Below are 25,286 nucleotides of genomic sequence, written 5' to 3' on the forward strand. Positions count from 1 at the left end.
ATAGGCTGGACTAGGAGAGAAGAGAAAGAAAAAGGAGAGGAAGGTAGAGAAAAGGGAGACACCAGCTGCCGTTCAGGGAGCATCATGTAGAGGCAACAGGTAAAGCCACAAAACACGTGGCAACATATAGATTAACAGAAATGGGCTTAGTATAAGAGTAAGAGCTAGACAATGGTAGGACTGAGCTAATGGCTGAGCAGTTTAAATAATATAAGAGTCGGTGTGTTTATTTTATAAGTGGGCTCCGGGACTCGCAGGATTTAGCAGGAACTAGAGAGAAATTCTCCAGCTACATATCCATGTCTTGACCCTGATTTAAAAGAAATAATTTCAGATTTTCTACATTTATTCTAACTCTGGATATAGGCTTGGCATAGATAGCCTTCATTATGCAGATAGTCATTTCTTCTATTCTTACTTTCTTCAGGTTTTTATTGTGAAGGGATGTGGAAATATGTCTATTATACATTCATTTTTTATATTTATTGATGTATATTGAACCATTTGTTATATTTATTGGTATATATTGAACCATCCTTACATCCTTGGATTGAAACTAAGTGGCCCATAATGTATGATGTACTTATGTATTAAATTTGATTCTACTGAAAATATTTTTCTATGTTTATCATGGAAATTGACATATAAATTTATTTTTCTGCTGTGTCTTTATTTGCTATGTATAACATAATAACGCTGGAATTTTGTGCCTTTATATTGTCCTCAAATCTGCTGTCTGGATATAGATGATACAGAAAAAGACTGCTCAAGTCCTTAGGGTTCTATTGTCAGGATAGCAAGAAGAAAGAATCCTCAATCATCACCAATCCTAATACTATACTTTGAGAACAGTAGAGACAAGAGGGGATTAAAACCCCAAGGAATTTAATGAGATGGTGAATCAGAAAAGTCCTTGAGAGAAACAAATTCGCACTGAGATCTGCAGCATATTAGCATATTATGCTGAGTACTTTGTATTCCTAATTGTTACTATATAATTATCTGATCTATTTTTTGGTATAAATTATAAAAATAAAACCTAGTAGAATGTAGAAATTACATCATGAGAAATGTGGACACTTGACACAGTTTTAATGTTATTTCATGTCAATGAACTTGTCTGAGAAAATTATACTATACTTAACTAAAGCTTAGAAATATGAGGAGTTAACCTGGCTGATCTAAACATAAAACACAATTAGCATTAACTTTTAATAAAAAATTAGGATGCCAGGCTTTATCTTCTTAATTTGATCATAAATCAATTATAGTTGAGGAAAATTCTTGTCATCAGTTAAATAGCAAGATTAATGAGAATGTGTGTACATCATCTTTTTGACAATCTGATTTTTAACAGGACTAAATACACACAGAGTCATGTTTTACAGCTTCCTCCTCTTCCATTTATCATTAGGTTTCTGGGGGAATATAATCCTGGACAGAAGATATCACTTGTCTAATAACCTACAGAGTGATACTCTATTCTTCCAGTAAAATTATCAGGGATCATTCTGTTCTAACCATGAGGTGTATGCCCTGGCATAAACCAGTATGTGTACATTACACCATTCTAATTCTAGTGTGTTCATTCTTCCTCTTGTACAATGTTTTTTTTAAACAAATGCTGATGAAAATAACTTAGGGAAGTAAATGGAAAAACTTAATTAGGTGAAAGGAAATCAACACATCAAAGCCTGTACCCCTGAGCTAAAATGCAAAACAAAGTTGTTCTTACAAGAAATACATCCTTGGTTTTCAATAAATGTAGCAGAGATTAATGACCCTTTCTTTGAAAGACTCCAGCAGAAAATATCTGTAAATCATTTGTTCATTTGTAAGAAAATATTCCAAGAATGTTTTATTAGACACTTTATTTCAGTAATAACATTCATCTTTCTCTTCTGCAGTGTTGCCAGGAATATGACCAATCAGAGAATGCTAATTACATTTCTTTGAAAAGCAGCTCCACACTCTTTAAGTATTCTTGACTGCAAGACACTCTAAATAGGTTGGCTGAATTTGACATATACCCTCAATCTGATATGTTTAAAGCATTCTACCCTTTTTTTCTCTCATAGTAGGTAAAAACAAAAATGTACAAGTATTGTTTCAAACATGGTATAAGGTGGACACCATTTTTCAATCCATAATTTCATAATAAATTTAATTCATATTTATTGAACCTGAAGAAATTTCATCATGCAATCTGTCTTTCATTGTTTTATTTTTGCCTCTATATCAATCTTTCTACTTCTGTTATAACCTATATACTTGGAAATCTGAGGATGACAAAATTTATTTTGTGATACATTATTATTCATAGATTTTAATGAGTACCCTTCAGTGAATAAATATAAATAGTGACTAGTTAGCAAATTTAATAAAGAGTATACTAGGAAAAAACCAAAAAAGAAAAATATAACCAAGTCATATATACTTCATGTGAACATCATGGATGAATAACCCACCATATCCAAATACAGAGTGGAAATACTTTCTCAATACCGGATAAGAAAAATAAGAATAACTTGAATGATATGCTGACGCCATAGTGGCACAAAAGTTGTGGGAGTAACAACTACCTGACTGGTCACTATCTGATTGGTCACGATCGGACTGGTCACTATCTGACTGGATTTAAGTCCAACTTCATGAGATGGAACCCATCCCTGATACTGTTCTGGTGGCTAAGAATCTGAGACGGACTAGACAGGTCATGAACCTAGGGGAGAACCAAATTCCACTGCTTTGCTAAAGGAACATAGCTGTAAAATAACCTGTGATGACATTCTTCCGTGCTCACAGACAAAGGTCTTGCTCAGTGAGCACCAGGGTAGCTTTGTCCTGTGGTAGATTTTATAGACAAATTTCTAAGTGGTCTTATTAAATAAAGAACATGAAGCCAAATGTAGGGGTGAAAGCCTTCGAGATCAAGGAAATAGTGAGAGCCACCCACCACCTTACTTCACCAGCTCTGTAGCTTCCAAAATGAGAGCTACTTCCTGTCTAACCTGTTTTCTGCCCACTCATTGGCTCTTAGCCCAGCTACCTCACTTCCTTGTCACTGCTTGTCTGTACAGACCTCCAGGTCTCTACTGTTGGTACAGGGATTAAAGGCATGTGTCACCACCCTTGGCTCTGTTCCCTAGTGTGGCCTTGAATATACAGAGACCCTGCCTTAAGAGATCGGATTAAGGGTGTGTGCTATCACTGCCTGACTTTTGTGTTAATGGCTTGCTATTTCCTGGCAAACTTTATTTATTAACATATAAATAAGATATCACCACATTTCAGCACAAATAAAATATCACCACAAGATATGAACAGTACAGAGACCACAACTAGATAATGACAGAGAGATATGTTGGGACATTCAGTTCTAAATGGAATACATATATCCCCTCGGGGATCAGGGAACCTTGTGAAAGATGAGGGAGATGGAAAGACTGTAAGATATAGAATGATGGATGTAGGAAGGACATCAGGGGATGAGGCCTTCTAAACACAGCATGGCTGATGCACATTTAAACTCAAAGAAACTGTAAAAGTATGCAAAGGCCAGCCTAAGTCTAAACTAGGTAATGTCCCACACTGAGTGGGAAAGTGGACACAAGCTCCCATCCCTTACCAAAAAGTTATCTCCAATTTGACAATTGTCCACAAAGGAAAATTATTTTACTGAATACACAAACTACATTTAGGGGCAGACCCCATGTTCATCATTAAATGGCCAATGCAAAATGAACTCAGTGGTATTTTGGAAGATTTCTTGTCACATAATGCTTTGTAATGGCTTTTTCTTTTTTAATCTTACAGATTTTTCGCTTATATTAATGTTTCTTTTTAATGTTTTGTTGCTACATCAGTGGATTTTCGGTGTGATGCAGAAACGTGTGTCTCTGCATTGGTATGTGTTTTTGTGCTTTTTCTTTGATCCTTTCCTGTTTGTTTGGTTGTTTACTTGCTTGCTTGCTTTTTGTTTTAATGTCTGTTTATTTTATAATGAGAGACAGAGAAAAAATGGGTGTGTTTTTGGGTAGTGGGAAGGATCTGGAAGGCATCAGGGGAAGGGAAACTGTGATCAGGATATACTGAATGAAAAATATATTTTCAATAAAATGAAGAAAAATGAAAAATTAATATTAAAAAATAAAGATGTATTTAGAAAGTAGTTAAGAGAGCTACAAGGAAGTAGATATAAACAATTCACTTCTGTATATTGAATTTTTTTGAATTGAAAATGTAAAATGATGTCAGTTTCCTGTTGAGTACAGAGAAAGCTGAATGTGCTGGAATTTCAAAGGAATCAGTTTTGTGTTCCTAATTGTCATATATTTTATTTACTCAGAAAAGAAAAAAAAAACTGAAAGAAAAGAAACAAGCCCCAACAATAAGGTAAGCATTATTTTCCTTTTGTCCACACAGGAAGCTCTAGTTACTAGACTGTGTAAACTGATGATATGACCAATCCATGGTATGGCTAAGGGGAAGGTTTTTCTTCCACATATGAGAGAGAGAGAGAGAGCAGAGAGGCACCTGGAAAAGTCCAGAACAGAGAGGTGGAGAAATGTAGAGGGAGAAGAGAGTATTTGGAGAGTTGAAGAAAACCAAGAAGAGGGGTGTGAAGCAGGCAGCAGTAATCCCTACTGGGGAGAGTTCACTTTTAGAATTTTTTTTTTTTTAATTACATAGTTTCTTTTCCTCAGTTGTATTTTGTTCTTCATTCCCTGTCATAGAATCAGATGTCCTGTCTTATCCAGGACAGAGACTTTGGAGGAAACTTTTTAAAAACCATGTTCAGGTCTGAAGTGCAGGTCTACAAATCCAACTCCAGGGCCAGCTTCTTTATAGAATAGAAATGCATACTTTTTAAAAAAATATTATCCATACCTCAAAAATATTTGTATCTCTGTTAAGATTGAATTTTGCAATCAGATGGGGACATGAGCAAGCAGAACAATTGCTGTGGGATGTTCTCTATGCTGTGATTGGTTAATAAATAAAGTGTTGATTGGCCAGTAGCCAGGCAGGAAGTATGGGTGGGACAAAGAGAGAGGAGAATTCTGAGAACAGGAAGGCTGACTCAGGAGACATTGCCAGCCATGACGAGCATGATGTAAGATACCGTAAGCCACGAGCCACATGGCAAGGTATAGATTTATAGAAATGGGTTAATTTAAGATATAAGAACTAAATAGCAAGAAGCCTGCCACAGCCACACAGTTTATAAGTAATACAAGTCTCTGTGTGTTTGCTTGGGTCCGAGAGGCTGCAGGACTGGCGGGTGAGAAAGATTTGTCCTGACAATGGGTCAGGCAGGACCAGGAAAACTTCAACTACAGAACAATAAATGCTTAGAGATAACAGATTTTTTTTTTTATAGTGTAGAGAGAATTTAGAAACAAGGTATTTGGGGATCAATTGTTTGTTTTGTGGCAGAAGTTGTTACAGTCTGTGAGAATTTGGATATTGAGTGTGTCATCTTTGACCATTGATTGATCTGTGCTGCAGCCAAGCTGTTTGCAGTAAGACATCTAGTCTTAATGGAACCTCTGATTCTGAGGAGGAAAAGTGGTTATGGAAGTCAGATGAGAAGTATTCTTAATGGGAAGAGCCTGTAGTTAGAGACAGAAGCCAGCTCAGAGACAGGGCAAGCAGGAAAAAAGACACAGAGGGAAAGGCTTAGGAAAAGAATCACAAACAGGAACTCTGGCAGAGGGAGGATTCCAACAACCTCCAGGAGGGAGCTGGTAGTGAAGGGTAACTGTCTCGGTGACAAGAATTTCAATCCAGGCCATCCCCAAGTGACCAAGAGACTTGACAGAGAAAAATAACTCAAATCACATAGAGTTTTTCTCCTTACCATAGGAGAGTCAAATCAGTCTTGGTTCAATTAGGAGAGGCCAGACCTCTTGGAAGGGGTCATTTATGCCCCACCTGGGCGTTCTAGCACCAGTTGTATTAACTGATGACATGATCACTCCTGGTTTGGTTAAGGAGAAGGTTTTTATTGGCTATATAAGAGAGAGAACTACCAGAGGCATCTGAAAGAGTCTAGAGCAGAGAGAGAGAGAGAGTAGTAGTAGTAGACTGAACATGACCAGCAGACTACACCTGGCCATGAGAGAAGCAGGAACAGAGTAGAGAGATAGAGGGAGAGATGAGGAGAATGAGAGATGAAAACAGAGTATAGGCAAAGGAGAGGGCGCATAGCTAAATTACCAGCGTTATAAGGATAATGAGTAGCTGGGGAGAGAAAAACTCCTGAGCTAGAGAAAGTTTAGGGTGGGGTGAGAAGAGCAGAGAAGAGCCAGGATGCCAGCATGGACCATGAAATGTGTAGCAGGTACTTGTGATGCTGATGGAGCCTGGAAGCTAGCATGCACTATGGTATGCTAAATGGTACCACAGCCATTTGTCCCTTCTGACAGTAATAAGGGAAAATGGTTCCTTTTAATAGAGGGGAGCTGGTTTCACAAGTTCTTGAGAAATACTGGCTTTTGGCTAGTCACCAGAATTTGGGGAAAAGGAATTTCTTTTGTGCCTGACATAGACAAATACTACTTCTTTTAATGTAAGTTTACCAATGTAAACAAAGGTAATAATTTGTTTGTTAATTGAATAATGATTCAATTTTATTTATTATTTCATTTTATGACTCTTTATTCCCTGTTGCTAAGCATGTGGTTAAACATGTTTTAAATGTAACTAATATGAATACAATATTATATTATGTTTTAAAATTTGTAATCAAAGATGTTTTGATTATGCATCATCAATCCTAGAATTTGCTAAGAGACACGACATGTAATGTCTGACTCAGACATTGATACTTTATTAAATGTCTTTTTAGCATCACTTCTTTCTATAGAGAAATGACTTTTAACATATTATATTTCTGCTAGCACTTTATATTTTATTTATTAAAATTCATATGGCTAAATATATGCAATTATTTAGCATAAATTTTGGAAGAAAGTATTATTTCATGTACTGTTAAATGTATCAATCAACAAATGCATGCCATATTTTTTGCAGATTTGAAATGGATACACCAAGGATGAATGTCCTTTTAGGATAGGACCCTTTCTATTTTTCTCATGTTGTATCCCACTATCTAGAAAAATAATTTGCAAGAAGAAAAACTCAGTTTGTGAAGCATTGCACATCAGAATAGAGAAAATGAGATAAAATTACAGATAACTCCCTAAGCTCAGGCCTAGGGATAGTCATATAGCACCGAGTACACAAAAAAAGGCCCGCTAGTCAGTAAATACAGGAAGAGCTACTGCCTCCATCTGGAAATAGTAAGGATAACTGAAATCAGCCAGTGGGCCAATATTTGCAACTTCTGTGGCAAAACACAATGAGGAAACACATAGTTGGCTTCTGGCATGTGTTCCTTCAGGAAAATGGTGACGGCAGGGCCAGGACTGCAACACCACTTCCGATGTCACAGTCAAGTCTGTCATCAGAAGGACTTGAAAGACCAGGAGAAGCATATTTGAGATATACATACCATGCAATAATTGTGTTTATTTATACAAAATTAAATAAAATTTCTGAAAAAATATTGGTAATATTAGGAAAAGGCACATGAGATTGACTTTGAAACAGGTCAAAGGGTAAGATGAATTCAAACTCTTTCTTATAATACACAGTTTACTAACTTCTGTTACAGTATTCTCTACCTCACCATCTGCCTTGATGACTACCACATATTACTTTATCTAGCAAGAGTGATACAAAATTTCAAAACTAAAAGGAGCATTTGCATCTGACCTTTGGTAGTTGTGAGACAAGAACAGGAACAATGTACCTTGAAAGTTAATGGGAGACAAAAAGGGAAGTTATAACTTGCTGGTAAGGGTTCTGTTTGCAGTTTAGATAGTTAAGAATAAGTTCCTGTTAGTTCTGTACAATAAAATTTCTGTTTGTAGTTAAAAAATAGGTTACTGTTTGTCCTGTGTTAAATCCTTGTAAGTTAAGTTGTCTATTTGTAATTAAGAATAAGTTCTTGTTTCTTAGATTTGATGTAAACTACAAAACACATCTTCCAATATATACTAAACTTGAGACTCTATTCACACGATGTATATTCTTAACCTTGTTCTTTTCCTTTCATTGTACTTTTCTAACAATGTATAACATCCAACTCCCTTGTCCCTATCAACACCTTATCTCTCCTGTAAAAAGGTCCTCAAGAGGCCAGTAGGGGCTGCTCTCTCAAATCCTGACATGATGAGACAGGCAGCTACTCAGTCCTCATGGCACCCCAAAAGACAGCTTGCTTTAATTGGTCAGTTGAGGATTTTGCCTTTTCTCCTCATGATTTTCAGGTTTGACAATAGTATTTATTGGCCAACTGAACATTTCACTTATTGTTAACCAGTTTCTGCTATATACCTATCAATGATTCTATACATGAGAAATGTAGAAGAAAACCAGGTCCTTATTCATATGAAGTGTGTATTCCAATATGAAGACTTTTAATGTAGTATTTATGATGATTTTACCAACAATGGCATGATCCACAGTGGGTCAATCTAAACATTTGTTGTTGAGCAAAATCACAGGGAGTTCATTAAGATTGTAAACTTTGGTACTAAGCAGCCATTGTTTAATAAATTCTCAACATATATTGGTTTCATATCAGCGTGTATTGTATAATCGTTCTGTGCTTCAGTTCTCCCATTTGCAAATTTAGTACCTATGGTACTGAGTTCATAGCCTTTCATGGTTTGGGGGATTCAATGACATAATATACATATGGAACATCTTAGAACACGTTCCTTCCAAAATCCTCCCAGTCTTTACAATTCCTCTTATATTCTGTTTGCACATCTTCTCCCACTTTCCTTCTTATCTCTAGTGTCTCCTGTTTATTTGTTTCCATCGATGACTATGAGTATTGATAATCATCTTTCTATATCTCAAGTTCTGTGTGCTTTATTTAAAATATAGGAAATACAATATTTCATTCTTTTACTGTTGTGTATTGACTGCTTCACTGCATAATTATACCTCTTTTAATTTTTTCTCTCATACACTGGAGGTCATCTTGGTTGATTTAATATTTGAGTTACAGTGAATAATATTACATAAAACATAAGCGTGTATGTTTTGCTTTAGATTTCTGTTGCTGTGGTGAAGTATCATGGCCAAAGGCAAGTTGGGAAGGAAAAGATTTATTTGGCTTACACTTTCACACTGTAGTTCATCATTGAAGGAAATCAGGAGAGGAACTCACACAGGACCAGAACCTGGAGGCAGAATCTAATGCAGAGGTCATGGAGGGGTGCTGGTTCCTGGCTTGCTCTCTATGGCTTGTTGAACCTACTTTCTTATAGAACCCAGGACCATTAACCCAGGGGTGGCCCCACCAATAATGGGCTTAGTCCTCTCCAAACAATTATTAATTATGATGATACTCCAAAGGCTTGCCTACAGCTGAACCTTGTGGAGTCATTTTCTTAATTGTGCTTTTCTCTTCTCAGATGACTACACTTTGTGTCAAGTTGACGTGTGTGTGTGTGTGTGTGTGTGTGTGTGTGTGTGTGTGTGTGTGTGTGTGCTGGCTAGATTTCTGTCAGCTTGACACAAAGTATAGTCATATATATTACCATATATATGCAAATATATATTGTGTGTGTTTGTGAATGAATATTCTTTTTCTCTTAGGTAAACTTTCCTTCCTTTCTGTCTGTCTCTCTCTGTCTGTGTCTGTCTTTCTCTTTCTCTATTTCTGTTACTCAGTATAGTTCAAGTGGTCCTGAGGCTCATGACAATTTTCCTGTATTAGATCTCTGAGTGTTGGGCTTGCACACCTGTGTCACTACATCTGGGAATAAGCAATGTTTAATAATTCTACAGATAAAAATCCAGTAACAATACGAAAGTGAGAAACAGAATTATGTAAGATTGTGATTCAGTGACATGACAAGAATCACCCCATAATGGGGAAAACTCTATATCTGTACTATTATCCTTAAAATTTCCCCACAGTATTTACATAAATTCATTGGACTAAATCTTTACAATAAGCGTTTTTAACTCAATATTTACAAAATTAAGCAATAAAACTTTTCTTAACACAGCATCTACTACAAGCCCATCAATATAGTGCAAAAAGTTTAGAGCTTTTATTTAGTTCTCAGTAAGAACCAGAATGACTCTTATGTGACTAAGAATATTTTGTTTGGTTGCATATAAAAATATAGTATTAGTTGACAAGGAAAAGGCTAATACTAATTATGTATTAAATATGCCCACAGTTTATTAGCACAGGACATTACAAAGTTTCAGTTTTCTCATTTTGTGTTGGCATTTCCTCTTTTCCTCTGTCTGTTATGCATTCTTGGCTGACCCCAAACTTCTAGTCCCCCACAATCAGCTTCTGTGTGCTGGATTAACATGTAACTGGGTTAATATTACACTTCTTCCTTTACTTATAAAATTAGTATTTTAAATATTGAAAATGGCATGCCTAACTATATTTCTAACAAGGAAGGTTTCTATTGTTCAAAACAACAACTGTATTTGTTTCAGTGGCCAAAAATAACAAAATGTTCCATTTCCTTTTTTTTTTTTTTTTTTTTTTTTTTTTTTTTGGTTTTTCCGAGACAGGGTTTCTCTTGTGTAGCTTTGCGCCTTTCCTCGATCTCACTTGGTAGCCCAGGCTGGCCTCGAACTCACAGAGATCCGCCTGCCTCTGCCTCCCGAGTGCTGGGATTAAAGGCGTGCGCCACCACCGCCCGGCCCATTTCCTTTTTTTTTAATCAAACTTGGCATAAATTAGATGATTCAATACTAGTTGAATATTAATCTGTCTTTCTTCCCTTTCCTTTTTTTTTTTTTAACAGAGTACTATTCTCAGGTGTTGATGTAATCTTGTGGTTTATTTTATGTGATTCCATTATATATATATATATATATATATATATATATATATATGTATGAAAATGTAGTCCATTCTTGTTTTCCTTTGTATAAATTTATATTACACACATACACACACAGAAGGTTGGATTTTAAAAATAGTTATACTAGCTTTTTTATGAAACATTGGCTTGTCAAAATGAGTGATAAAAATAAATGGGCATATTCAAATTAATTTTCATTCATTTCTCTTATTCAAAATTACTTTTCTACATATTTTGTTGTGCCTTCCTCGGTTATCATGTTATATATATTCCCTGATCTTCATGTCAACCCAGTTTCTTCCCAAGAAAATTTAGAATTCTGTAACTGAATTTTTTCTGGTCCTGGCCAGATCCCATGGCCCTGTGGTTTGCAGCTGCTCAGACCCAAGCAAACACACAGAGGCTTATGTTAATTAAAACTGCTCAGCCATTAGCTCAGGCCCACCACTAACTAGTTCTTACACTTAAACTCAGTCCATTTTTGTTAATCTATACATTGACACATGTTCCGTGGCTCTACCTGTATGCCATTACATGCTGCTCCCTGGATGGTGTGTCTCCTGACTCAGCCTTCCAGCCTTCCCACAATTCTCCTTGTTTCTTATCCTGCCTATACTTCCTGCCTGGTTACTGGCCAATCACATTTTATTTATCAACCAATTAGAATAACACATTCACAACATTCAGAGTGATATCCATAGCATTTATGCAGGACCTGCAGGTGAGAGAGATTTGTCCTCACCACAGGCCAGATGGGACACAAAAATACTTCAGCTACAAAATTCCTTATCATTCTCAATGGAGTATTGGTGCTACAGTATCTTATTTAATATTCCTGTTGACATTAATGATCCTAACCTGGGAAATGCAGCCCAGGGGAACAGAGGCTGAATGTGAGATAGACTCCAACATCAATCTTCTCCTTCTCCCTTTCTTTCTTCCTCTTCCACAACTGCCCCTCTCTCTTTTCAGGCACACTAAAATATATTTCAAACTGAAGAACCAGAGCCAATAAACAATATGATTATATACACCACATACTGTAGTGATATTTGCTCTGCCCATGACTTTGGGCTACACGGCTCAAAGGAGCCTGTGCTTCCTGCCATTGTACATCAATTTTTATAAGGAGTTGGAGAAGGGTCACATGCACCTTCTCCCTGCTCCTGCCTGGAAGGAAATACACTCATGAATATAGAACAGAGTAGGTATAGGATATATTGTAAAATCTACCTTAATATCCTATACCTATCCAACATACCTTCAGACATATTTTTATAGTTTAAGGCAATAAGCATATTCATTTGGAGTGAAATAAGGTGAGATTTGAAATATAGTTTTCATTACAAACACAACATTCTTAGGCAGCTAATTAACCTTCAAATTTGGAACATACTATAATTGGATAACTCTTATGTGAATTGAAATGTTAAAAAAAGTGTGTATTTCTGACAATTTTATTTCTAAATTTTCAAAGATAATTGTTTTTTTATTACTTTTACAAGTAATTGACTTGGAATTTTTATGTTATTACAATGTCTTTCTTGCATCACTTTGTAACTTAAATACTTTGAAAATTATTTGTTTTAAAGGCTGCATTCTGCATTAGAAAGCCCTTACTGAATAGCTCCACAGAAACAGTGGATCTAATAAAATAATTTATCATGTTTTATTATAAGAAAACTATAGTTCACACACTCTTTAATTAAAACATCACTGTAAAATAATATATCTTTTTCACAAAAAAGAATTCCTAGTTACTTTAATTATTGGAGTCATTTATATGCTTTTAAGTTGTGTTTTGCATTTCAAAATGTAACTTTTAAATAAAAAGTCTGAGTGATATTTCCTTCTTAAAGGCCATAAATGATGAGGAAAAAATACCTCCAAGTCTGTGGAATTCACAAGGCAATAGATTTTGAAAAAATTATAATTTTATTTTAGTTTCAGAGAAAAATTGAGATTTGACTGTTTATGCAATCCAACACAAAAATGTGTTAATCTAATAGTATAAATGCCAAAGTTTTTGTGAGCCAATGGAAATTTGGAGGAAAGAATATCTAAAAACATTTGGATCATGGTAAGAAATGGAATGCTGCAGGAAAAATAAATCACTTCAACTTAACTTCAAAACTAGCATCTCAGTCATCCCATATCTGGTATATATTTGGTCTGATTCACCTTTACAACACAGGTTCTTACTTTGTAGTATAATCTTGGTTGCAATTCATCATATAACCCAGGCTAGACTTTTGTAGCAACTCTCCTCACTCAGCCATCCAAGTGGTGAGCTTGCAGGCATGAGCCACTACTAGATCTTTACTTTTGCTTAACTTTGTTTTTAATTCATCTATTTTACATCCCTACAGCAGCCTGCCCCCATCCTCCCCTCCTAGTCTCTCTCCCTTCATCCTCTCCTAGCCTGCTTCCACCCTCCAATCCCATCCTTTTCAGTCTCCTTACAGGAAAGGGCAGGTCTCCTGTAAATATCAACAAAGCATGGCTTATCAATTTGCAATAAGACTAAGCACCTCCCCATACAGTAAGGCTGGGCAAGATGACCCAGTATGAGGAGTAGGAACCCAAAAGCAAGTAAAAGAGTCGGAGACAGCCTGCATGTAACATGTATATATGTTACAGTTGTGTAGCTTGGTGCTCTTGTAGGACTCCTAATAGCAGAAACAGGGGTAGTCTCTGACTCTATTTAACATTTTAATTTTGGATTATACATTTAAATGTTGCACCTTTTGAAAGGGGAAATTTCTTTTACAATTTTATTTTTATTAAAATGATTATATTAGTAGTGATTAATTACAATGACAAGCACAATCATGGCTATATATTTTTAGAACTAACAGTATTTTTCTTTTTCTCTTAATTATAATCATTATGTGTATATACACATATAAATCTATAAATACTACCTGCTGAGTCCATTTAGAGTTGTTTATATGCATGCACTTTCAGGGATGACACTTGGTTTTGGATAACCAAGTAGGGGCTCATACCTGTGGAAGTTGTATTCTTCCTCTCCAAGCAATAATTAATTACCTGTGGCTGGTTTTCACGGATGTGTGAGGTCTTGTGAGATTTCCCATTTCCATTGCATGTAAACTAATGTCATCATTCAGGTCTTATTGAAGCAACCATATTATTGAGATTTCATGGGTATAGTTTCCCTTTTCTGTTTAGAAGACTCATTATCAAAGCAATATTCTATTCCTCTGAGTCTTACATCTTTCTGTCTCCTCTTCTACAATGTTCCCTGAGTTTGAGGTGTAGAGTTTATAATATAGATCAGTTGGGGTTGGAAACCCCACAATGACTCTGCATTTTAATATGTACAGTGGATATTATATATAATATAGATTATATTTAAAATATATTTCCAGTGCCTTATATTGATTAAAGACAATTTATTTTGATGAAGTCTGTAAAATATGTAATGATGCATGTATAATGAGTTATGTAATGATAACTATAATATAATTATTAGACTGAAAAATCAAAAGTTTATTAATATGTACCCCAATTACTATATATTTTACTTGACTGTTGGAGCTTATCACCAAAACACGACCATACAACAAAATATATGAATGTATTAATACATTCATTTAGGTAATATAAGTTTTAAAAGATTAAAAACAATCTGTATTACTGAGTCTTCTCTGAGAATTAATTTCTTTCTTTGATGTCCTAGGAGCTTCAACTTCCTGGTGATGATGACCCCATTTATTAGTCAGTCTACTGTCTCAAATGCTAATCATAATCCAGAAATGTACCCTTAGACTATGTTTCTTTAGTTATCTGGGCATTCTTAAGTCAGAAAAGCAGATACACACAAATGAACAGCAAGTAAATGAAAATAAAATGCCTCGGAAAATATTTATAAGTCCTCTGGAAAATGTTTTATTCACCTATTAAAATTATAATCAAGAAGACTATAAAGAGACAGATTTTCTTCCAGTAACTACTAAAGAATAAAATTGAATATTAAACTTTCACTGAACATTTTCATCTTCATGAATCATGATAAAATCAGCTTGAGAATGAAGGCATTTATATGACACACCAATTTCATTTCTTTTTTTTTCTGTCTTTTAAAAAATATTTCTTATTTTAACTTCTTTTTTTTTCTTATTTAATGTGTATTAGTGAGATGGTGTTAGATCCCCCAGAACTGGGATTCCAGACAGTTTGAGCTGCCATGTGGGTGCTGGGAATTAAACCTGCATCCTCTGGAAGAGCAGCCGATGCTCTTAACCACTAAGCTATCTCTCCAGCCCACCAATTTCATTTCTTGATGACGTACCCAGCGTGAGGACTGCTGCTTCACGGGGTCATCTTTTCAAAATATGAGGAGCCACCATATGTTTTTATAATGACTGCACTGATTTTCATGGTCATCTACACTGTATAATGGTGGTATAAATGGATGAATAGACAAAGATTAAAGTTTTCAGAAACTACAATACACATATATTTATACTGATGAAGTTATAGCAAATGAAATAAGGTAGCACAGAAATAAGAAACTACATAATTTCACTTATGTGTATAACCTAAAATATAATCATAAGTCTAGAGAAAAAGGGTAAATTTGTGGGTACCAGAGCGAAAAGAACAAGGAATTGAGGAAGTATATGCTAAACTAATCAAAGGGACAGATGTACATGTGTTTTGAACATCCCAGGTCTAATGTACAGTGTGAGAAATACCTTTGATAACAAAGGGATTATATTCAACAAGTTCACTACAAGAACAGATTTTTGGAGATTCTGCTCCCCCCCCACAGGAACGTAGATATGTGTGTGTGATTTTACCTGTCTGTAGTAATCATTTTCCCAAGCATTTGTATGTTAAAAGAGAACATTGTACACTTTAACCAGACAAATTGCACTACTAGGAATGCTAATGGTAGCTTCTCAGACTGAAGAGAAATTATGTCTAACAAAAAAAAACTTTCTCAAAAAGAGTATGATAGAATAAAAAGTTAAATATATATGCAAAAGAACAAAAGACTACTGTTTTTCTCATTGCCATATATATACCCACACATATATACATATCTATACACACACACATATATATATATATACCATCAGATTCTACAAATCACTCACTAATGTCACAATTAATTGTGACTTCCCCCCCCCCAAATCTTATTACCAGTGCTTCAAGATGGGGCTTCCTCCTTACAATTCTTTTCAAGTCATGCCACAAATAAATATACACATGTATACCTATTAGATGCATATGTTCATCCTAAATGTCTCTAAAGTTATTTCTTATAAGAAAAAAAATGTCTTTTAGTTTCTTGATATACCCAGTGTCACACCACTGGAGAAAACTGATTTTCCCTCTTGTGACAGTTCAGTTGTTAACCTTTACCCTAGTGTCTAGGATTTCATTCATTCCTTCATTCATTCATTTTGAAATATAACATGATAATATCTAGTAAGATAAAACAAAAACTATGACATCAGTGTTGAACAGAAAGAAAAGAGCCTGGTAGACTCAGTTCAGGCAGGTCCAGTCCCTTCCTCCCAGGCCGAGCCAAGCGATCCTGCATAAGCCCCAGGTTTCAAACAGCCAACTCATGCAATGAGCACAGGATCCGGTCCCACTGCATGGATGCCTCTCAAACAGATCAAGCCAATCAACTGTCTCACTCATTCAGAAGGCCTGATCCAGTTGGGGGCCCCTCAGGCATTGGTTCATAGTTCATGTGTTTCCATTCGTTTGGCTATTTGTCCCTATGCTTTATCCAACCTTGGTTTCAACAATTCTCTCTCAATGAATACATGTCTGTTTTGACAAGACACATCCTTCAGGAGCTCGTTCTCATCTCCAGTCACATCCTTACCCTGTGATTTTACTTATCTTTGCTCCAATGATCATAGCAGTACTGAGAGCTGAGAAGGATTAGGATTCTTACTGAGTAAGAAGTAAACAGGCCACAAAGGAAATACTTAGGCCTTTACAAAAAAGTAGATGCTGAGAGAAATCATTTTATATATTTTGCATTATTATTATTATTTAATTGCAATCAGGAACACTGAAAAAATTTAGTGAATAAACTAACGTTCTACAAAATAATATTGAGAATTATACTTATTGCAAGCAGATTTTACGTGTGTGTGTGTGTGTGTGTGTGTGTGTGTGTGTGTGTGTGTGCACATGTACATGAATCCATCGGGTTCTCATCAAAATCTGAGAGCAGCGAGCTTGGTTATAATTAATTTTATATTATACTATGAAAAAGAAGTAAATAAAAAGAAATAAAATCAAATTGAGTCTGTACTGCATATCATGAGGTCAACCTGAGATATAATGGAAAGAGGGGAGAAAAGGAAAGAGAGAGAGAGAGAGAAAGAAAGAAAGAAAGAAAGAAAGAAAGAAAGAAAGAAAGAAAGAAAGAAAGAAAGAAGAAGAAGAAAGAAAGAAAGAAAGAAAGAAAGAAAGAAAGAAAGAAAGAAAGAAAGAAAGAAAGAAAGAAAAAGTAAATGATAAAGTAACTAAAATTGTGTATTTTTTAATAGAAAATGAGGGAAAAATGTCAGTTGAAGAGAGACACCCCAGAGATGCATTTACAGAAGTATGCCTGGCTGGTTTTGAAAAGGTACAAAGTGACAAGAAAAGATGAGCATTATTTTACATAAATGTCTGGGAAAATTGAACACCTGCAGATAAAAACTGGGATTCAATCTTTCCAAATTTTTATACAAAATTAACTCAAATGTACCAAAGTCTTAAATTTACAATCATTAAAAAAAATAAAGCAAAATCATCAAGCTATAGGTATGTCAAAAATGTACTTCGATTGGACCATTTTGAAGAAAGAATTATTCAGCTAAAAATCACAAGTTTTTATCAACATTAAATATTTCTCTTTGAAAGGGCCTGGTAAAAAGTATATCTACAAGGTAAGGCACTGCTCACAATAAAAGGAATAATTCTAAGTATTTCCAATTAGTGCAGTCAATCCAGGAATTCATAAGAAGGAAAATGCCAACAGCAAATATTAACCACTATATGATTTAAAATGTTAAAGTATTAACAATTTATTAGCTGTTGCCAGAGGTTAGGAATGTGAGTGTGAATATTATTGGAGAGAAAGGTATTTTTCTAAAATGACATTAAAAGACAACATTTTGAACTTTCTTTTAGTATCTGTCTGTGGTATGGAATACAAAAATCTATATTTGTCATAAGCTGCCAAGTACTATAATTACATTATATAGATACATAATTACATAAATATAGATAAAGTAGAATTTTTTTCTTTTCTTTTCTAATTGTTTAAGATTTTTTCATGTGCATACACAGTGTGTTTTGGAAAGGTCAAACCTCCCCATCTCCACCCCAACTCTAGTTTCTCCTACACCCCCTACCACTATTCCCTCCCAACTTCATGTGTCCTCTCTTAATTTAACTCACTGAGTCCACTTAGCTCTGCCAGGATGTTTATAGGGTCATCTGCTGGAGCATGGGTGACCCTCAAGTACCACAGTCTTCAAGAAAACTTGCAGTTGCTTTTCCAGCAGCCTTCAATTGCCTGTAGCTCCTCAGCTACAGATGGGATTTAATGACCACATTTCCCTCCATACTGACACTGGCTAAATTATATACAGATCTTTTGCATGCTCTCACAACTACTGGGAGTTGATATTCATGATTGCCCTGTTGTGTCTTTGAAAGTGATGTTTTGTTGTAGTCATGCACCACTCTCCGGATTTTATAATTTTCCCATCCCTTCTTTCACAATGATACCTGAGCTTTGGCAGAAAGAAATGTGATGGAACTGTCCCATTTAGGGCTGAGCTTTCCAAAGTCTCTTCTTCTCTTCATATTAACTAGAGCTAGAGCCATTTTGTGCTTACATACAGGTGCAAAAGTTGCTGTTCTGTGTGCAGTTTAGATTTGTTTGTTGGAATCCTCCACTGTGCTGGAGAGATCATTCATTGGATAAAGAGGCTTGTTGACAAACCTGTTAACCTGAATTCATTTACAGAGTCCCAGTAAAGGATAAGACCAAATCCTGCCTCCCCCAGACAAAGACAATGTTATATAAATGAAATATAAAAAGAATATGCCTTTACGGAAAACTAGTCAATTTGGAATAAACAGAATACAAACTAAGTAATGACAGGATTCACACAGAGACAGAATGTATAATATCAGCAAATCTCAATGGGTTGATGAACACTAATGTTTGCAACCTTGGGCAATTCAGACTGTCCCAATACAACAGTGTTCACCTCAGTGGGGAAGATTTCTTATACAGTGTTTCAAATACTGCTAAATATCTATCAAGGAAATCAAATACAGGTTGAATGAGGTACAAAGATTAAGGATAGTGTATTTGAAATATGTGATATAGAACATGGAAAATATAAGCATGTTTATATTGTTGCATTTTAAGTTAGGATAATTTCCATATGATGTGGCCATCAGTCTGCAGTGATTCCCATGTTAATTCTGGTTTGTTAGTGACATGGAGATATAAGTGTATCTCTACAAGGTCATAACATCTTCTACACTGATTCTATATCAGTTGTACCAGATTCCTTTTGGAATAATGAATGAAAATACAGCCAGTTACACAATGCCATATGTGTATTATGTTTCATCATAGGTCATCTTGATTTGTCTATTATTTAGATAAAAATATTACAAATGAGAGCTTATTGTCACTTGCTACTACTTCAAAAACAAGTTAATGGAAATGAAAAAAATCACGTCTTCAAGAATGGTGGTATTTTTAATAATTTTGCTCTCTCTCCATCGCATGTAACTAAACCTATTTTGTTGTATACTCTCAGTAAACTTTGTTTCTCTTGAAAACCACAGAATATATAATCCCACTGAGCCCTCATGACTTTGTCATTATTTTGCTGTTTTCTGATGTCCACAATAAATTTAGACTACATTTGTATATTTAGTTGCCTCAATGAGAAAATTTTATCTAAAGATGGCAAACTTGGGTATCTCTGTAACGCTTACTGAAGGTAAAATACAGTTCAAAGAAAAAACGATGATAAGATGAAAGAATTCCACTTATTTAAAAAATAATAAACTAGTACAAGTCTGTGTATATAGCTTCCAAATAAACACTAATCATTTTTCAGGTATTACAGTATTTGTTTTATATTTCAGTGAAATGAAACACTTTGCCATCAAATCAGTTAAACTGTCCAATTTAGACGATTATAGTTGTTAAGATGTAAAGGTGCAAGCATAATAACTTGACATTATTATTTAGCTAGGATTTAAAAGGATTTAACTAAAAAAAATAATCATATACTGATGAATCACTAGTTGATTTTGAAAACTATTCCATTTCCAAAGCAATTTCAGGTGAATTTGTGGCTATTAAAGTAATTAAATAGTGACATGCTGGGAAAATGTGTGGGGGCAGAACACATAAAATATTAATCTTTTCAACGGTGAAATTAAATAATTAAACTGAATGGACGGTGCCTATGATATTCATTGTGACAGATGTCAAATGATCTGAAAGGTTGAATTTTCTTTTGTGTGTTGATGTCCTTATTTTAATTTTAATTTTGGAGTTATAATATAATTATATGATTTATTCCCTTCTTTTCATCACTCTAAACACTCTCATATAATTCTCCTTACTCTTTTTCAAAATTATTTCCATTTTGTTCATTAATTGTTGTTATAAAAATTTATATATTCCTAAATACTGAAATACAATCCTTTCAGTCTGTATAATGTTATTTTCAGGATTATTTGGTATGGGGTAACCAACTGAGTGCTCTTCTCTGGGGAAGATAATATAGGATATTTCTATGTAACTCATGGTGGATTCAAAATCACCAAAACTCTGCATTGTATTTTTTGTTTAATTTTATTTTTATTGGGGTATAGTTTACAGGCAAAATACCACATACATTCAAGTGGTACAATCTGGTAAGTTTGAACACATTCATGTGCACCCATGACATTATCATCATAATAAATATATAGAACATGTTCCTCATCCATGAACATTATCATCATAATAAGTATATAGAACATGTTCCTCACTCTAAAAAGTTTTCTATGTCAATTTTGAACACTTCCTTTTTGCTGTAATTATTTAACTAATTTGTGAATGCATAAAAGTGTACCTGTTGATGAAATACCACGTAAGGTTTTAACATTAAACATATAAATTTTGCATAGTCTTAAGATGGGTTAAAACATCGATCTGTTCAAACACATTATTACCTAATTATTATGATTCTAGAACTCAATATTCTCATCTCTAAGACTATTGAGTTTTCAGATTAAAGGCAGTCATCATTACACTCAGTTACAGTCATCATTTACATATGATACATACGTGTGTGTGTGTGTGTGTGTGTGTGTGTGTGTGTGTGTTTCATTTGTTCCTGTATATTATTACCTCATGAACAATTTCTGTCTTCTGTTTTGTTGAAGCTTTAGGTCAGAGAACACTTGCCACAATGATGACATCTGTCAAAATCACTGGCTATCTAAACTCCAGCACCACACATGTCTGAATATACTTCTGATAAGAGTGACTCATTCAGCCTTCTTGTTTATGTTATAGTCTCTTGGAAAGCCAACCTAAACATTTTCTTATGCTCACTTCTCTCAGGAATGGTGAAGATGATTTCTTCCTATTCTTAGTCTCACCAAACTGCTTCTACCCAAGACGAATGTGTTTTGAGTTCCTGTTGAATTGTTTGTAGTCAAACAAAAATACTTCAGTCTTCCAACTGACGACCGGAACAAAAATCAGACTTTGGTGATCATGATAATTTTTTTCCATACTCTGGATCTTGACTTTTACATTTTCTAAAAAAACTGAGGTTTAATCTCAAGGGTGATTTTTCCCTATAGGGTTTTTATAAATATCAACTTCTTGTAGGCAACTGTCCTAAAGATGGTAAAGCAGAAAGAGAAAGCTTTTAGCTTTTGAGATATGTAGTACATTATTATCATCTGTAGTTACCCTATTGTGTAAATAACACATGGAACTTCTTATTTCTGTGTAAACTGAAACTTGGTAATCATTGTTCAGCATGATTTTAAGAGATAATTACACATGTAATAGAATTTACTGTCATTCATCATAAAAAAACTTCAATGACAGTTGAACGACTTGAAGTATATAGTACCCTGTCATTTGGCAAAGAAAAAACTGTTGATTTTTTAAAAATTTGTGTGTGTATGTGTGAACTTGTTTGAGTTTTATGTGTGCCATATACTCTCATGTGTCTAGGAAGGCCAGAGATCATTGGATTCTCAGCAACTGATATTGTAGGCATTCTATGCCTGATGTGGTTGTTGAAAACCAATCCCTGTTCCTCTGCAGATGCAGTGCATGCTCATAACTGCTGAGTCAGCTCTCCAGTATCAACTATGTATTTTTCTACTAAAATCAATAAATAAGATGATTCTATTATCTTACACAGTTGTCCCTCAGCTCCTAGGTAGCCATTGACTTCACTCATAACCAATGTTACTGACTAGACATATAGGTGTGATTTTTTTCTTAGAAAATCATTCAAATATAGTCATGTGATAATGTGTAGTATGTTGCAATGCACTCTGTTGATATTACTACAGAAATTTGTTGTTTTGTTGAGAAACATTCACAACATCACTACTTTGCACATTTTATATTGATCCTTAGTTAATAGATATAAGATTTACTTGCGGTATTTTACTGGTAAGAATAGTGAATACTCTGGTTTTTGTTGGCCTGCTCTTGTTGGTTTGAGAGTTTACACGCTCCCTATCTTTAACTACAACCTGGATGAATATTTGTCCAAGATGGGTAACCCTTCACACTTGTATCTCTTTGTAATATTTGTTGGGATTTCTTTTGATTGAAAATAATAAAATGCCAAACAACTAAAAAGAAAAAAAAATGTTTCAACAAACATTGATGAGACAATAAAATGGCATATGTTATTTAAAAAAATTATTTCTTGTCTCAAAATGTTCTAACTAATTAATAAAATAATACAAATAATTGGAATAGTATCCAAGGTCCAGAAATTGATGAATAGATATGCTATTCCATTAATTTTTATCTATATCTAAAATCAGTAAGTAGTACATTTTAATTATTATACATTTTGAGTAATGCTTTCAATTGGGATATTTAAGTATTTCATTGTTTTTTTTGAAGATTATTTTATTTCTCTTCTGTTTTTAATGTTATATATAGTGTGCTTAAAAGTAATGTTTATTTATATACATTTAGAACACAAAAAAACTATTCTTTAATTTAAAATTTATAAAATGTATTACTAAGTAAGAGTCTAAGTAAGTAAGAAGAAAGAGCCTAAAACTAAATTTTAGCCTTCAGGGAGGAGGATTAGATGCCAGTTCAAATCATATCCTTCAACTCCTGTGTCTAAAGTATATAATGTCTTCAGCAAATAGAGACTTGTCTTCAAGTTCTGAAAGGAAACTAATAGCAACAGCAGTAGAACATATTATCTTGGGAGTCTATTGAGACTCCCTTGTCAAAAACTTGAAAGGAGAAATGGGTTTTTGATAGTTATCTTATGACTCCAATGTGGAGCATTATCAACCCAAGTGGCCTAACATCTTTAAAAAAAAGGTGTGTGTGTGTGTGTGTGTGTGTGTGTGTGTGTGTGCACATGTGTGTGTCTGTGTGTAAACACATGTATACACATGTGCACACACATATATGGGTATAATATATGTATCTATCATATATGTACTTTCTTTTTATTAAGAAAATTGTTTCATTCATTTTACACATCAATCAAAGATCCCAATCTTCTCTCCTCCCTCCCTCCCCCAGCTTCCCCCTCCCAACCTACCCCTACTCCCACCCACAAGAAGGCAAGGCCTCCAATGGGGAGGCAAGACCTCCAGTAGAGGTAAGTCCCAACCCTTCCCCCTGCCTCAAGGCTGCACAAGGTGTCCCATCATAGGTAATGGGCTCCAAAAAGCCTGCTCATGCACCAGAGATGGATTCTGATCCTACTGCCAGTGCGCCTCCCAAGTTGATCAAGCTACACAACTGTCTCACCATGCAGAGGGCCTAGTCCAGTCCCATGTAGGCTCCACAGCCATTGATCCAACTTTCATGAGTTCCCTCTAGTTTGGTTTGGTCATCTCTGCAGGTTTCTCCATCATGATCTTGATGCACTTGCTCATAGAATCCCTCTTCTCTCTCTTTGACTGGACTCCTGGAGCTCTGTCTGGTGATTAGCTGTGGATCTTTGAATCTGCTTCCACCAGTCACTGGAGAAAAGCTCTGTGATGACAGTTAGGGTATTCACCAGTCTGATCTCTGGGGCAATCCAGTTCAGTTCAGGTACCCTGTCCACTATTGCTAGTAACCTAGGCTGGGATCATCCTTGGGGATTCCTGCAGGCAACTTTCCTAGCACCCAGTTTCTTTCTATTCCCATGATGTCTCCCTCTGTCATGGTATCTCTTTCATTGCTTTCCCCCTCCCTCTCTGTTCCAGCTCAACCACCCCATTCCCTTATGTTCTCATCCTGTATCCCCTACCCTCCATTGCCCACACCTCATGCCCAGTTTACTCATGGAGATTTCATCTATTTCCCCTTCCCAGGGTAGTCCATGTATCCCTCTTTGGGTCTTGCCTGGAGTTGTGGGTTGTTGTCTGATTACCCTTTGCTTTATATCTAGTATCCACTTATGAGTGGGTACATACCATGTTTGTCCTTCTGAGTCTGGGCATATTTTTAAGCAAAAATAAAATCCTATTTTGCTATAGATCTTTAGATTAGTGTTTTTTTTTTTATCCTATCTGTCTCTCTGCATTACCACCCTTCTTTCCTTTCCCCAGTTAACATCCCCTCCCCCATTTTTCATATTTCCTCTCTCCTGGCATCTATGTCCTAATATCCCCACTTCTGAGTCCCCCATCTACACACATACAATAGTCCGTTTTTTCTTTCCCAGTTTCTGTGATTACTCTAGATATTATATTTACTTCTAAATCGTCAGAGCTAGGATCCAAATAACCAAGAGAACATGCAGAGTTTATCTTTCTGAGACTCTGTTACCTCACTCAGTACACTTTCTAGTTCCACCCATCTAACTATAAATGACATGAATTCATTTTTCCTGACAATCAGATAGAATTCCACTTTGTATGTGTACCACATTTTTATTATCCATTTGCTGTGGGATGTTCTGTATGGCAAATGTATTGCTCTGACTGGTTAGTAAATAAAACACTGATTGGCCAGTAGTCAGGCAGGAGGAAGAATAGGTGGGACAAGGAGGAGAAGAATTCTGGGAAGTTGGAAGGCTTAGTCAGAGACACTGCCAGCCGCCACCATGACAAGCCACATGTGAAGATGCC

This window comes from Peromyscus maniculatus, chromosome 13 (genome assembly GCF_049852395.1).
Source record: "Peromyscus maniculatus bairdii isolate BWxNUB_F1_BW_parent chromosome 13, HU_Pman_BW_mat_3.1, whole genome shotgun sequence".
Classification (NCBI taxonomy): Eukaryota; Metazoa; Chordata; class Mammalia; order Rodentia; family Cricetidae; genus Peromyscus; species Peromyscus maniculatus.